This window comes from Vidua chalybeata, chromosome W (genome assembly GCF_026979565.1).
Source record: "Vidua chalybeata isolate OUT-0048 chromosome W, bVidCha1 merged haplotype, whole genome shotgun sequence".
Lineage (NCBI taxonomy): Eukaryota > Metazoa > Chordata > Aves > Passeriformes > Viduidae > Vidua > Vidua chalybeata.
In genome coordinates, this window is record NC_071569.1 from 344,682 (window position 1) to 359,819 (window position 15,138).

Genomic DNA, 15,138 nt, shown 5'->3' on the forward strand with positions numbered 1-15,138 from the left:
TCCCTATTATCAATTTTTACAATATCACAAGCAGTTCTCAAGCATAAACAACCTTTACCAGTATTTAAAAGCACAGTTTTCTGATCAGTGACTAGATGAATTTCAAAGTGGCAAATGCCTTGTTCAGTGTCAAGACATACATCTTGAATATTAATGCTATTGCCTTCACAAATGAATCCAAGTTGTTCCCTAGTAACACAAGATTCTAAGTTTACTGTTTGCCACTTTTCATTCACCTTTCATGCCCACACCCTATGTTCTGAGGGGTAGAGCACTGTTTTTTTATGATTTAATCCTAGTGCGATGATGGGGTGGATCACATAAACAGTGGCATTTTGCATGGTAAGTGTAATTAACAGTTTCCACGTGTTCCCCAGAGACGCGGGCAGGGCCTTCCGAGTTCCCATGGCAACACTAAAAAAACTACTAACTCTAGCTAAGTACCGATATTGAAATGCTAATTAGCTAATTGCTCTGTTTTCTCTAAACTACCTGGAGATAACCGGCCTCCCACCCCACCACACTGCCATTCTGGGACTAACATGCAAATAAAAACCCCTTAGGATCATGGGAGTATTTTTAGGAGATAAAAAGGACTATAAATCAAAAACTGAACACAGTAGAGGAGTCTAGACAAATGCCCTAGCTGAGGAAGAGGGAAACACATCCCCTGATTGACTTTTACCCGTCACCATCACCTAAGAAAGAATAGACTATGTTAGGCTGTGAGAAGCAGGGAGACAGAAGGGCAGAGAGAGAGAGCCCTGGTGCTGCCACCACGGAAGGAGCGGGGACAGCTGTTATTCTGGACTTCAGCAACAGACTCTGCACTCCACGCCTCCTCACCCTCTGGCCACCAGTGTGCCACAAGGAAAGAAGAAGGGACAGCTGCTGCTCTGGACTTCAGTGACAGACTCTGCACGCCTCCTTCCTTTTGGCCGCCTGGGAAAGCTATGACCACGGGGGTGAGCTCTGCATCGAGCCCCCTGCCCAGCTGATCTTTTTAATAAAGTGCTGAACATTAATAAAGGCATTAGCCCTGTTCATTTCAGTAAATACAAAGGCAGTGGCCACATTAGAAGTAGGATCATAGGTAAAATTTACCATTGTCCACCAGGATTGAAACTTTCTTTCAAAATCAATCGCATTATCCCAGACAATATTTTGAATTTCAGATGGAAAATCACCTTCACTCCCTTCCTGTATGATCAGAGCTGCTGTTGCCTGCCTCCATAACTCTGCTTGTATACAGCTGAAGGCTAAAGACACATTATCTTGAACTGTGTTAATTGCTTCTATTATTAACTTGTGATCTTGGTCCCCAGCCTTTTCCCACGTTGGCAGTACTTTTGAAATCTGCCACTGGCTAGTTCCTAATGCCAATAGAGATGACTGTAAAGGCTGTTTTAATTTTATTAAACTACTTGTTTCAGTAGCCAGCTTGTTCATTAGTATTTCTGAATCAATTCCATTTAGAACCCCTAATCCTGTTCCTAATATCCCAGTTAGATCCCTTTTTATTTTACTCCTGAGGTGTATTTGTCTTTGTAACCATATTGTCCAGCCCTCAAAGGATGTTCTTAGGAAAGAGGAGCAGGCTGGCAGGATTTCTGAGATGTTAATTTGCATTAACAATTCAACACATTTAAGAGACCACTCTGGATTGAACAACAGTTGCTGTTGACCCATATTTCTCACTATGTATGGGCCTATTTCATATACCTTGGGTTCGAGTGTGGTAACTGCTTGAGTACTGGTGTGAGTTGCATGTGGTTTTACTGTTGTAAAAGCTGTAGTATCTATTTTAAATTTAAATGAGAGTCTGACTTCATCACGAGCCCACAGACAAATCACCTCTACAGGCTGAATTAATGTGAAATTACACCAACAATATGATTTACTTGGGCTATCACAAACCTCCCGGTGCCTGTATGCAGGAGAGGTGGAGACACTAACTTCATCCAGTCTCTCATGAAGTGGTCCCATTGATTACCCGGCATCCTACCCTAATTTCTTCTCCTTTGATCCCTTGAAGTGTCCACAGTTTTTGTTCCTGCCACTCCTGCTTTTCATACACCTGATTCCTGTGGATTACTACAGTAGATAGGTTTAAATCTTTTATCTCAAAAGATTCCCCCATGGATCCAGTATACTGATTAAAAGCTTGGGACCAAGGCCATTCAGTATCCATTTGGATAGAGGTGTTTTCTAATTCTGAGACTCCAATTATAACTATATACAAAATAATTCTGTAAATGAATTTTTGAGCTACTCCTAGCCACAGTATACTCATTTTGCCCAGGTAAGTTTTAGTTTCAGTCCTTTGTCTCCTGGTGTCACTTTCCAAGGGGCTTCTGGGGCCTTCTTCACTCGAGAGTGGTGGATCCAGGCATTCTGCTCCTTGACCTTGATCATGGTGAAAGTGGTGAGAAGCACCTGGAATGGTCCTTCCCACTGTGGCTCCAAAGTCTTTTCTGTAAGAGACTTAATATATACATAGTCTCCAGGTTGTATGTTATGTACTGGTCCATCTAATTCCCTGCTCCGAGTTCCAGCCACATGTTTTTCAATTTCTCTTAGCTGTTTACTTAAGGCTACCATATAAGTGGCCAATGTTACCTCCCCAATGTGAGTGGACATCCCTTTTTGTATTCCATATGGCCTTCCATAAAGCATTTCAAAGGGACTCAGCTTTTCTTTAGCTCTAGGTTTAGTTTGAATTCGTAATAGTGCTAGTGGAAGAGCTTGGGGCCAGGGTAGATTAACTTCTTGCCCCAGCCTTACAATTTGTTCCTTAATCAGATGATTCATTTTCTCCACCTGGCCGCTCGATTGAGGGTGGTATGGAGTATGAAGTTCCCAATCTATGCCCAGGTGCTACTAATCTGTTGTACTATTTTGGAAATGAAGTGTGATCCCCTGTCTGAGGATATTGTGGCTGGAACTCCGAAGCGTTGTATTATTTCTTGTAATAAGACCCTGGTCGCTTCTCGAGCTTTGACAGTTCTGGTGGGGAATGCCTCTGGCCATCCTGAAAATGTATCAGTCAACACTAAAATACTTATACCCCCCTTTCCTTGGGAGTTCTGAAAAGTCAATTTGCCACTGCTGTCTAGGTCCATGGCCCCTCCCAATCTGACCGAGTTTTGGCCTGGGGATATTCTTGGGTTTAGTCTGGAGGCAAAGATCACATTGTCGGGTTACTTGGATAATAGTGGCATATAGATTCCTGGCAACAATCCTTTCAATCAAATAAGTGTTCAGGGCATCTACTCCCCAATGTGTTTTCTGATGCTCCTCCCTTACTAGTGACCACAACAGGTGGGAAGGGATTACCAGTTTCCCTTTAATGGTGGCCCACCCCTCTTGGTTATATTTCCCTCTTAGATCCTCGATCTTACTATATTCTGGCTTACCTTCAAGGGAAATTTGTCCATCTGGGATCAGAACTCCTTCAGTAGTTACCCTTTGCCACTTCTTTTGCCTCTCTATCTGCCAGCTCATTTCCTTCCTCCAATTCTGAGCTCACTTTCTGGTGTGCCTTAATAAGCATTATTGCTAACTTTTCAGGCAGTTGAACTGCTTCCAGCAGATGGATTATCTCTTGTGCATGTTTAATGTTTTTCCCTTGTGAAGTCAACAGTCCCCTCTCACTCCAAATGGCCCCATGTGCATGCACAACTCCAAATGCATACCTCGAGTCTGTGTAAATATTTATTTTCGTTCCTTTGGCCGTTTCCAAGGCACGGGTCAGTGCGATTATCTCAGCCTTCTGCACAGAGATGCCTGTTGGTAAGGGTCCAGATTCTATTACCTCTCTGCAGGTAGTGACTGCATATCCAGCATGTTGCTTTCCACTGGCAACGTAGCTGCTCCCATCAGTGAACCAGGTCTCTGCATTGACCAAAGGAGTGTCCTTTAAGTCTGAGCGACTGGAGTAAGTAGCTTCAATAGTCTCCAGGCAGTCGTGGTGTACTGCTTCTCCTTGATTTCCACTGAGCAAGGAAGCTGGATTGACAATGTTAGTTACCACTACCTCTATATCATCTTGTTCTACCATGATGGCCTGGTACTTCAGGAACCTCTGTGGTGAGAGCCAGTGGCCGCCCTTTACTTCCAGCACTGTGGACACTGTGTGGGACACTAGTACAGTCAATTTCTGTCCCAGGGTAAACTTGCGTGCTTCTTGAATGTTCAGCACGACTGCTGCTACAGCTCTGAGGCAACCTGGCCATCTTTTGGCCATTGCATCTAGTTGCTTGGGAAAGTAAGCAACTGCCCTCTGGTAGGGACCCAAGTCCTGAGCTAATATCCCCAGGGCAATTCCTTGTTTCTCATGGGAAAATAGAAAGAATGGTTTACTTACATCTGGAAGTCCTAAAGCTGGAGCTGACATGAGGGCATTCTTCAGTTGGTGAAAGGCCCATGTGGCTTCCATTGTCCACTGGAGTTCTCTATTTCTATTCACAATAAGAGCATAGAGAGGTCTGACAAGCAGTCTGTAATTATAAATCTACAGCTGGCACTACCTTGCCATGCTTAAGAAGGTTTGGAGTTCCTTTATTGTCTGGGGTTTCGGGGTTTGGCATATTGCTTCCATGTGAGCCTACCCTAATGTCCATTGCCCAGTACTGACCTCGTACCCCTGGTAGACTACCATCTGCTTCACTACCTGTGCCTTTTTTTTGGATACTCTGTAGCCTTGGAGCCCTAGGAAATTCAAAAGGCTTACTATCCAGGCCACGCATGCTTCTCTCATCCGAGTGGCTGTTAGAGGATCGTCCACATACTGCAATAGCCTTCCTTCTTCCTGTGGAGCTTCCCAGGACTCTAGGTCTTTCGCAAGTTGTTCCTCAAACAGAGTGGGGGAATTTTTGAAGCCTTGGGGTAACACCGACCATGTGAGCTGGGTTTTACGCCCGCTTTTAGGGCTTTCCCATTCAAATGCAAAAGTTTTCTGTCTGGCTTTGTGGATTGGGAGGCAAAAGAAGGCATCTTTCAGATCTAAAACAGTAAACTAGGTTAGCTCAGGTGTTAAACAAGTTAGTAGGGTGTATGGATTTGCCACCACAGGATATAAATCTTCTGTTATCTTATTGACAGCCCTCAAATCTTGTACTATCCAATATGACCCATCAGGTTTCCGAACAGGTAGAATGGGAGTATTGAAATCCGATTGGCATTCCTTCAATAACCCTAACTGTAGAAAATTTTCAATTATTGGTCTAATTCCTTCCCTGTTCTCTTTTTTTCAGGGGATACTGCTTAATTCTTACTGGTTGTGCCCCTTCCTTAAGCTTAATCACTATGGGGGAGGCGCTTTTCGCTCTCCCGGGCACATTACAGGCCCATACCCCAGGAAATACTTGACTTAATACCTCTTCGCTAATTTCTTCCTTATTCTCAATGGCTGTTAATGTTAAACTTAACACCTCTATATACTTTTGATCATTTACCTCCAGAGTAACCTCCCCATTTTTGAATGTAATGGCTGCTTGTAACTGCTCCAACAAGTCTCTCCCTACAAGTGCCTTTGGAGAATTGGGCATATACAAAAACTTGTGAATACACCATTGCTTTCGCAATTTATACTTCAGAGGTTTGCAAAAATATGCCTTCTCAGATTGGCCAGTTGCTCCCCGCACCACAACATAATCATTTTCCACAGGTTTTAATGCTTTATTTAAAACTGAATATGTGGCCCCTGTATCTACTAAAAATTACACCCGTTTTCCCTCTTCCCCCAGCCTCATCATTATAACCAGTGGATCAGCTGGGGTGGAATCCCCCGGTCCTCCACAGTTGTTTTGTACATGTGCAACCACTCGTCGGTCACCTTTGTTGTAGTGTACAGCTACGCAAACGGAGCAAAAAGGCTTTGTGAATTTGAAATGGGAGTTTCTGTTTCCTAAACCTAAAGCTGGAGTTTCTATTCTATATTTTTACGTGTATTCTTCCTTCCCCCTGGAGTTATTCCCATTGGATTTTACCTGTAATGTATTCATACTGGGCATTGTTTCATTGGTTTCACTTCATCTCTTATTTTCCCCTATAAAACCTGTGACTCGACCCCAGACCATTGTCACTTGTACGTGCGGCGTTCGAGCAAATACAGCCTACTTTGGACTGCACAACAACTGTCCAATCTCTTGAGTCTCTTTATCCCGGTCATGATCATGCTCTCTAAATAGCTCTGCCTGTATCAAACAAACCCCCAAAGGTGTTTGTTGCTTCTCTCCAGCTGCTCCCGGAAGCACCTGGCCAGCGCCCCGGGAAAGAGGAGCCGGGCGAAAACAAGGAAGTCGGAGAGACAAGAAGCAACAAGTGGCGCACCAACGTGTGGCTCTGATGCGGCAGCTGTTTTTAAAGTGCGACAGATAGACCTCCGGTTTGGGGCTTTTCCAGACACTGATTTCCACCGCTGTCACCGCGGGAGACATGGCTGCTGACGCCGCCACCATTGAGCCCTCAGCGCCAGAGTCCGCCCGGCGGGAAAAGCCGCTTGGACCACGGCGAGTCCGAGGGGGTTTCTGCTCCTTCTGCTCAGCCCCGGCAGCACTATCGCCGCTGAGAAACTGTTCTGGCTCCTGCCCGGTTCCGGGTTTCCAGCGGAGTGAAGACGCAGCTTCTGCACACCCCAGAAGACGACTTCAGACCGGGAACCGCTGTTGTTTTTTTTGTTTTCTAAGGGTCGACGGTTCGGAAAGATTCAATACTAATGCGGGAGGGCCCTGGTTAGTGGATCTGGGTGGAGGCGCCCCCGTTCCCCCGGAGGGAAAGGGCACGTGAGCGCGCAGCGTGCGGGGTGCCGCCGTCGGTTTTGAGACTTTTTTCGGTTTTTTTTCTTTGTTTTTCAGCAGCAGGCGGGTGAGGCTTGCTGGTGGGCAGAATGGGTGGGAAATTGTCCACACAGCAGAAAGAGATTTATAACCAAGTAAAAGTAACCTTGACAGAGTCAGGAGAAAGTTTTTCTAAAAGTTTTGTGAAAAAGTTTATAAAGTGGTTGACTTTAAAGTTTCCAAACGTCTCAGCTCAGGATGTGAGGCAGAAAGTTTTTTGGAAGGGGGTTGGCACAGTTTTAACAGAAGGCACCAAGAAGGGGGATCCTTCAGTGAAGGAAGGCTTCATGAGGATCTTTTTGTTAGTGTATGACATTGTTAAAGAGGGCGCAGATGGTCGGGAAACGCGGGAAACTGGAAAGAGTCCATCTGCCTTATTCCCTCCGTCTCCCCGACCCCCACGGTCTGAAAATGCCAATCGCTCTGTTGAAACTTCTGCTCCTAACCCTTCTTCTGATTCTTTTCACAGTGGTGGCTGTTCCTAAAAATGCTGTACTCCTTCTAACCCCTTCCCTCAACCCCCACGGGACGAACCGCCACAAGATGGCGGCAGCCACGTGGCGGGGGTCTTTGTCTCATCACAAGATGGACAAAGAAGCGCGGCGGGAACTCCTTCTTCCCAGGTACCCCCCCCCACACCAGTCCCTGACCCTCCTTCCCTTTGTCCTGACCCCTCCTCCTCCTCTCTTGTGGCAGAAGAAACTCCTCCCAAGTGCTATTGCAGGCCTCCACCCACAACACTGCCTCTTCAGGTGGTTCCTTCAGCTCCACCCCTCGAGGTTCCATCACCCGATCCCACCCTGCTCCACATGGCATCACCACCCTCAGCCACTCCCACACAAACCTCCACCCCCGAGCCTCCGGACCCTGCCCCCGCTCCTCCTGTTTCCCAAGCTCCGGCCTCTGGTTTCCATGGCGAAGGGAAAGGCGCGGAAGCCGAAGCCGGGAAACAGAAAGCAGGCAAGGATTCAAATTCCTTGTTTCTCGCGCCAGTGTTGCACAATGCGAGTGGGCAAAATCCCAGATGGGAACCACTTTCATACGAAAGCATAAAGGAACTCTGCAAAACAAAACGTGAATTTGGGCAAAAAAGCGAATTTTTTAAGAGCATGTTAAAAGCAACTTTCAATTCTATCACCTTAGTTCCCACTGATTTAAAGCGCTTCTTCAGTTGCTTGCTCCCTCCATCAGAATACAGAATGTGGGAAAGAACTTGGAAAAGGTTTGCAGGAGACCTTCTTCCAGGAATTTTGCAGAGTCCCGATTATGCAAAAGATATAGAGGATGATGAGATCACCCTCGAACATCTTGTGGGTGAAGGGGATTGGAACCAAGCCCAAAAACAAGCAGCAGGGATTCCAAAACCAATGTTAGATCTCACAAAAGACGCAGCAGAACAGGCATTTCTTAGTATGCCCTCAAAAGAACCTATAATACCTTATATCACTCTCAGGCAATCTGTTTCATGGCCATTCATGGATTTTGTTGATCGAGTGAGAGACATGGTCGAGAAAAAGGTGGAAGGGCAAGAAGCACGAGACGAAATCACGTTTGAAATTGTCACCACAAATGCAAGTGAGGCCTGCCGGAGAGTCATCATGGCTCTTCCAGCGTTACCTCCACCTACGCTGGATCCGCTCATCGAGGAGTGCACAAGAAAAGCCACCCTCATGGCAGAGGACTTGGTGGAAAGTCCTCAGGAAAAAGTGGTTGCTCCAACATCAGCAACCCCAGAAACTCCAACACCGAGTTCTCTTCCTCCCAAACACAGGTGTTCCTACTGCAATGAGGAAGGCCATTTCATCAGCCAGTGCCCCTTTCGGGGGACAGTTCGTCCTCAGGCGGGGAGGGAGGCGGGGGGAGAATTCTCCAACCAGCAAAAAAACTAATTGGGGTGCGCAGACCTACCCTGCGTGATGGTACAAATGGGGTGGGTCAGGGGGTTGTTGGAGACCCCACAGATGACGCAGTTGCGTCAAACAGGAAACGCCGCAAGGGAGGAGGAGAACCTTAATTCCTGGTTTTCCTTTATACTGGCAGAATTTTATAGTTGGTTTACCCTGTTGTATGATTTCATTTTTCTTTCAGACTAGCAGGATGTCAATTCCTACATTCCTGCTCCTCATTTGGCTCCAGAAAAGCAGGAGAATGAGGACTGGTTCAAGGGCATGTTAAAGGGCTGGGGTCTTTCTGGGTGGGTGTTGTCTTTTCTAAAGGACATTTGTTATTTTGTAGTTGCAATCTTTTTAGTTTTGCTATCATTTGGGATTCTCAAGCGAATAATTTCTAGCATTGCTTCCTCCAAGTTTGCAGCCTCCGCACCTGTCATAGTTGCTGCTGCCACCACGGGAAGAGAATGGTAGGAAGATGGAAAACAAAACAACACCGCAGTTTGATAGCCGCAGTTTCTCCTTCCCCCAAAGCTCCGTTCATTTTATTAAACAAAAAAGAGGGAGATGTTGTAGTGTACAGCTACGTAAACGGAGCAAAAAGGCTTTGTGAATTTGAAATGGGAGTTTCTGTTTCCTAAACCTAAAGCTGGAGTTTCTATTCTGTATTTTTACAAGTATTCATCCTTCCCCCTGGAGTTATTCCCATTGGATTTTACCTGTAATGTATTCATACTGGGCATTGTTTCATTGGTTTCACCTCATCTCTTATTTTCCCCTATAAAACCTGTGACTCGACCCCAGACCATTGTCACTTGTACATGCGGCATTCGAGCAAATACAACCTACTTTGGACTGCACAACAAGTGTCCAATCTCTTGAGTCTCTTTATCCCGGTCTTGATTGCGCTCTCTAAATAGCTCTGCCTGTATCAAACGAACCCACAAAGGTGTTTGTTGCTTCTCTCCGGCTACTCCCGGAAGCGCCTGGCCAGCGCCCCGGGAAAGAGGAGCCGGGCGAAAACAAGGAAGTCGGAGAGACAAGAAGCAACAACCTTGTCTTCATTCTGGGCATTGGTTTTTCCAGTGGCCAGTTCTTTTACAGATTGCACACTGGTTCCTGCCCAGCTGAGGTGGGCCTCGTCTGGGTGGTCCCGGCCTGCCTCTCCCTTGCCTTTCCTCTTGTACTACTGCCACCAGCTTTTTCATTCCCTGTTTATATCTTTCTTCCCAGTTGCTAAATACTCTCCATGCCTCTTCTAGCAAGGTTTCAAGGTTTCTCCCTTCCGGCCCCTGGATTTTCTGAAGTTTATGCCTAATATCTCCAGCAGACTGTCCCAAAAATGAATTAACTAGCTGGTTTATCCCTATTTCAGACCCTGGGTCCAATGATGTATGGCGACGCATTGCATCTCTCAAATGCTCTAGAAACTCGGACAGAGTCTCAGAAGGCCCCTGCTTAAGGGAATATAAGGCAGACCTGTTTATGGTCTTTGGAATAGCTCTTTCCACTCCTGTTACTATCCGCTATTGATAATCAGTTTATTTCTTTATTTCTGCTGATATGTTGGGATTCCACTTTGGGTCTTGGAGGGGAAAATACTCTTCTACATCTATCTGCCTGCTTTTGCAGTAATCTTCTGCTAAAGTTCTTGCTGTTTTTAAGATTAGCTGTTTCTCTGTTTCAGTAAAAGCCTCTAATAGTAACTGCATGTCAGCCCAATCTGGATTGTGTTGTTTGATAACATATTGCAGTAAGTATTGGATCAACACGATAATTTTTAGCAATCCTCTCCCATGCTTCTAAGTCAAGAGTAGTAAATGACACTTTAATCATTAGTTTCTCCCCTTCTGGTCCCACTGCCTCTCGCAGAGAGGCCTGTAACACTGCTTGCCTCCTAGTTCTGGATGAAATTGGGCTGTCAGGAGGGGGATGGGTCTGAGTGGATGTGCCTTCCCCATCTGAGTCCTCCTCCCTTTTTGGGAAGTCCTCCTCGTCTTTATCATCATCCCTCTCATCCCTCCATCTCCATCTCCTAGAAGGAGCTTTCAACGATGAAATGTATTTTGTTCTTGCTCCTCAGCATGATAAACCTTATCTGATCTCATACATCGCTGTCCTATGCTGCATGCTGAACATCAACGTTTAATTTGCCCTCTCTTGGCTCTGTTTTCCTTTTTAAGAGCTAACACCAGTAGGTCAGAGGGAGCTCTGAGCTCACAGTCCCTCTGCTATTCTGGGTGATTTCTTAAAGCGAAAAACACAGCAGCATACGAAACCTCATCCCATTTACCACCCCATCTTAAGAACAGCATTAACTGCAGTAAGGTATTATAATCTAAAGTTCTAGCAGGTGGCCACTTCGCTCCATCCTCCAACCTGTATAATGGCCACGAACGTGTGCAATATTGAATTAAATCTTTTTTATTTTCTGAGCCACCCTTGCTGGTGACTTCTTTCCTTTGGGCTAGGATGCACCCCAAGGGGCTAGCCCGGGGAACTTCTTTACTCTGATTAGTTCCTGGCATGGTTTGACAGTGGCGCAATGCCAGCGCCCCCATGAAAATGCACCTTCCCCAAATAAATGCTGTGAGATGTTATCAGGAACAGAGCAGAGCAGGCTCAAGCTTAATAACAAAGGGAAAAAAAAATTTATTAAACTACTACTAATACAGAAAACACATAAACTAAATCCAGGATGAAGACCCTTTAAAACACCCCTCCTCCTCCCAATTTCCAAAAACACCCACCATGAAACATCACCCGGGATTCCTGATCAAATTACCACCCTTCAGATAATCAATACTCAAACTATCAAGGGAGAGAGAAGTCTCTCTTGCGCCACAGACCCCCCAGGAAACACAGTTGCCACCCTGTGTTTCCCTGTCACACCTGGCAACCACCCGGAAAAAATCTGCCAGTGTGACACTCTCCATTCCATGTCACAGTGCTCTCACCACCGTGCATGGACAGACTGCTCATAGGGCTCCTTTAAGGATGCTTTGCCACGGACCCAAAGATACAACAGTTCAGCTTCTCATCCTGGGACTACAGTCCCCCCCATTTTCCCCTGGGGCCGCGGGTCCAAGAACAGGAATCACCTTCTTCCCGAAGACAGAGGGTATCACCATTCCCTCCTCAGCTTTCTTCGGTTCTTGCCATTCCTGTGCTGTTTGAAGCTGAAACAGGTCTCCTTGGGTCACCACTGCATCCCCCTAAAATGCAGTCTCTATTGCAGGAGATTTTGGTTCAGTCCATGGCTAACAAGAAAAGTCCAGCCAAAAGCTACTTCATCATCTCCTCCCACCTAAATATTTCTTCTTCTAACATGTCAGGTCCCGGACTGTCTTTCTTCCACTACAAATTGAGGAGGAGTAATATTTTACAAAGCCCTCATTTCCTGGAAAGGGTCAAAAGTTCAGACTCCCTGGATGGCTGATATCTCGGTCCAGTGTTCCGTCTCCCACGCTGGGCACTATCCCCCCCCCTCTCCTTCTCCTCTGCCGGCAAATTTCCAGGTGCCGCCAGGCTCTCTGTCACTTTCCCTCGGGGGGGGGGGGGGGGGGAACAAAGGCATCTCCGCTTCTCTCCACCATTCCGTCCACAGGAGCTGGCTCGGTTCCAGACCTTCAGCCCCTCGGCCTACCTGGACAAGGCCGCGTGGCTTCCCCTCCCCCACCCAGCCTAAGGCTGGGCAGGGGAGAGTCTGCACTCTCTGACGACCAGAACCAAAAGAGACAGTTCCCCTGGGAGTTCTTGCTTTTAACCCCCTGTGTTCTCAGAGGCGTGTCCATACTTTCAGTGGTCACTCCAGGTGCCAATATCCAAACCTGACCACTGATTGGTTTGACCCAACTTCCTGGAAAAATTCACTTCCATGTCAAACCACGACAGTTCCCATTACCTCCTTCTCCTTGTCCTATTTCATTTCCACCCAAATCTCTCTTCACAGAGTTTCACAGTCCTTTCCCAATTTTCCTCCCACACACAACCCCACGTGGTGGGTATCAAATGTGTTTTTCCGCACACAAGCTTTAAGATCTCAGGTTCTGAGTTAGCCTGATCAGGTACCTTCAATTTACACTCGGGGCATACGCCCTGACGCCTACTAGAGCAGCAATACCAGCGCCTCTCACAAACTCTGCACTGCAATAGTACCCATGCAGGGTGCCAGCCTCTCGATGCACCAAAAGCCCCTGGGAACTGCCCGTAGAGGCAGGCTGTCCCGTTTGTCACTTTGGGGACTTCTAAATCTTCTACGGCAGGTTGGTCCCAGTCCAGACTTACAATATTACCAGCTGAAGTCCGATAAAGTCCCCCCAGTTGAACTCGTCGGTCTCCTCTATCTATCCAATAATTCACAGGGTTCACAAACTCCCAGGGATCAAGTACAAACCACTGGGGCAGAGGAACTCCCCGAATTCGTCTAGCCAGTGTTAAAATACACAAATCACTACTCCTAAACCCAGTAAATCAATAAGTGTCCTCCACTTGTCTTGCTTCTCCGCGGCCCGGCCAGCAACTCCCGCCGCCTCCCCCCCCGGGGCTTCGCTTGGCCACTTCAGACACGAGTACTTCCCCCCCCCCCCGCAGCGGGTACACTCACTCGTTCGCTCGATCACTCCCTTTATACACCACGCACTCACATGATTACAAACACATTACCCACACAATGTCCGGACAACACAAGCACACAAACTTCGTGTTCACTCGACTTCACCCCCACAAGTCTGTTATAAATAGAGGCGAATAATTTGTTCAGCCTTTCAAGAGTCAATCAGAAATTTATTGATTACAGCAAGCGATGGCAAGCAAACAGCGCTGGGTGTAGCCGGGGAGTCCCCGCTCCGCCAACGGCTCACACTGTTTCCCCCTTCCCGCAGTCTTTTTATACTCTTTTTCTCCGGGGCTGCGGTATCTCTGGGTGTACTCTGCGCTTGCGCCCTCTGTTGCTAGGGGGTCATCTTCTACTCTCTGTTGGACGTTTGAGGAAGGCTCCTCTCTTCTTCCTTGGTGAAAGTCCACGGCCCTGTAATGGTCTTTTCCATATAAGGTTATATGTTATATGCACCTAAGTTCTAATTACACAACCAGCTTAAGTAATCAACATACTAGCTAGTTTCTGTCTGGCAGTTTTCTGTTATCTACACAAGGCTTCTCCTTTGGTTTTCTGTTATCTTACACAAGGCTTCTCCTTTGAATTTCTGTTATCTACACAAGGCTTCTCCTTTCTGTCTTGATGAACAAAGAGTCTTTTCTAACTTATCACAATCCCCCCTTTTCTTTTTCTTTATTTTGTTCATCAGACTTTTTTAGTTATTTTAACAGTGTTATAAAATGGGGGTTTAACATCAAAACAAAGCTAACGATGTTCTGTAATCTGGGGGTTAGGTATGCTCCCTCTACTAGCTTCTAAAGGGTGTTAAATCGAGAATCCTCGCTAGTGGGTATTATTGTCTGGTTATCACTAGTTGAATTTTCTATTCCTGAGTTACTTTGATTACTGATTATTTCAACATAACCTGGCTCTCTATCTTTGGCTATTACTGGGTTAGGGCCTACTGGCCGGGTATCTGGTGGGATAGGCTCCTTCTTAATGGGTTTTATGTACTGAAAACCCCATGTTCGTCCTACTGTCCATCTTGGATCTGATGGTTTAGTTACATTCAGATACACAGATTGACAATTCCCCTGATTGACTATGCCACCCGACCAGTCCTTCTGTGGAGCTTTACAGCCGTGGGGTCCCCAAGAAACAGTAAGCCATTGATCTCTTTCTACTGACCAATCTGATGCTATTGTTTCACAGCCCCAATACCCACAGAAGTATTCCCCAGGGTAATTGCAATATCCCTTTCCTGGATTTGATGCTGGACACATCGATGGGGGCCAATGTGCATAATGACGATGTAAAACTAGGAGATCTGGACAATATCTGAGTTTGAATTTCCTTCCTATCTACTCGGGTTAATATCTATTTAAAGGGTTGATGTGAAAATTGAGAATATCTTCCTGGTAATAACATAATCAGAATTACAATAACGATAACTTGCCAAGGAGGATGGAGTCCTGGTTTTGTACTTAACTTATAATTTCCTACCATTCCCCTTTTAGCTTGTTGCCCTTTTTGTTTACCCGGGGTGGTTGAGTCGGTACCTTTTGTGGAGATTATCAATACCCAGTCGGTAATATTTGGAGTATCTTTGCATTGTTCCACTTGGGATTGGGAAGAGCCTGGTTCTTTCCCCTCTGCCTCGCCCGCTGACTCGGGTGCTTCGAGCCGCGGGGATTACCATCTTCTCGGCAGCAGCGGTACTCTCCAGCGCATCCATTCCCTTTTCCCCTTCTAGCCTTATACTGCTCCCAGTTCTTATCTTTGACCAGGGATGAGTCACACGGGATTTCTTTCA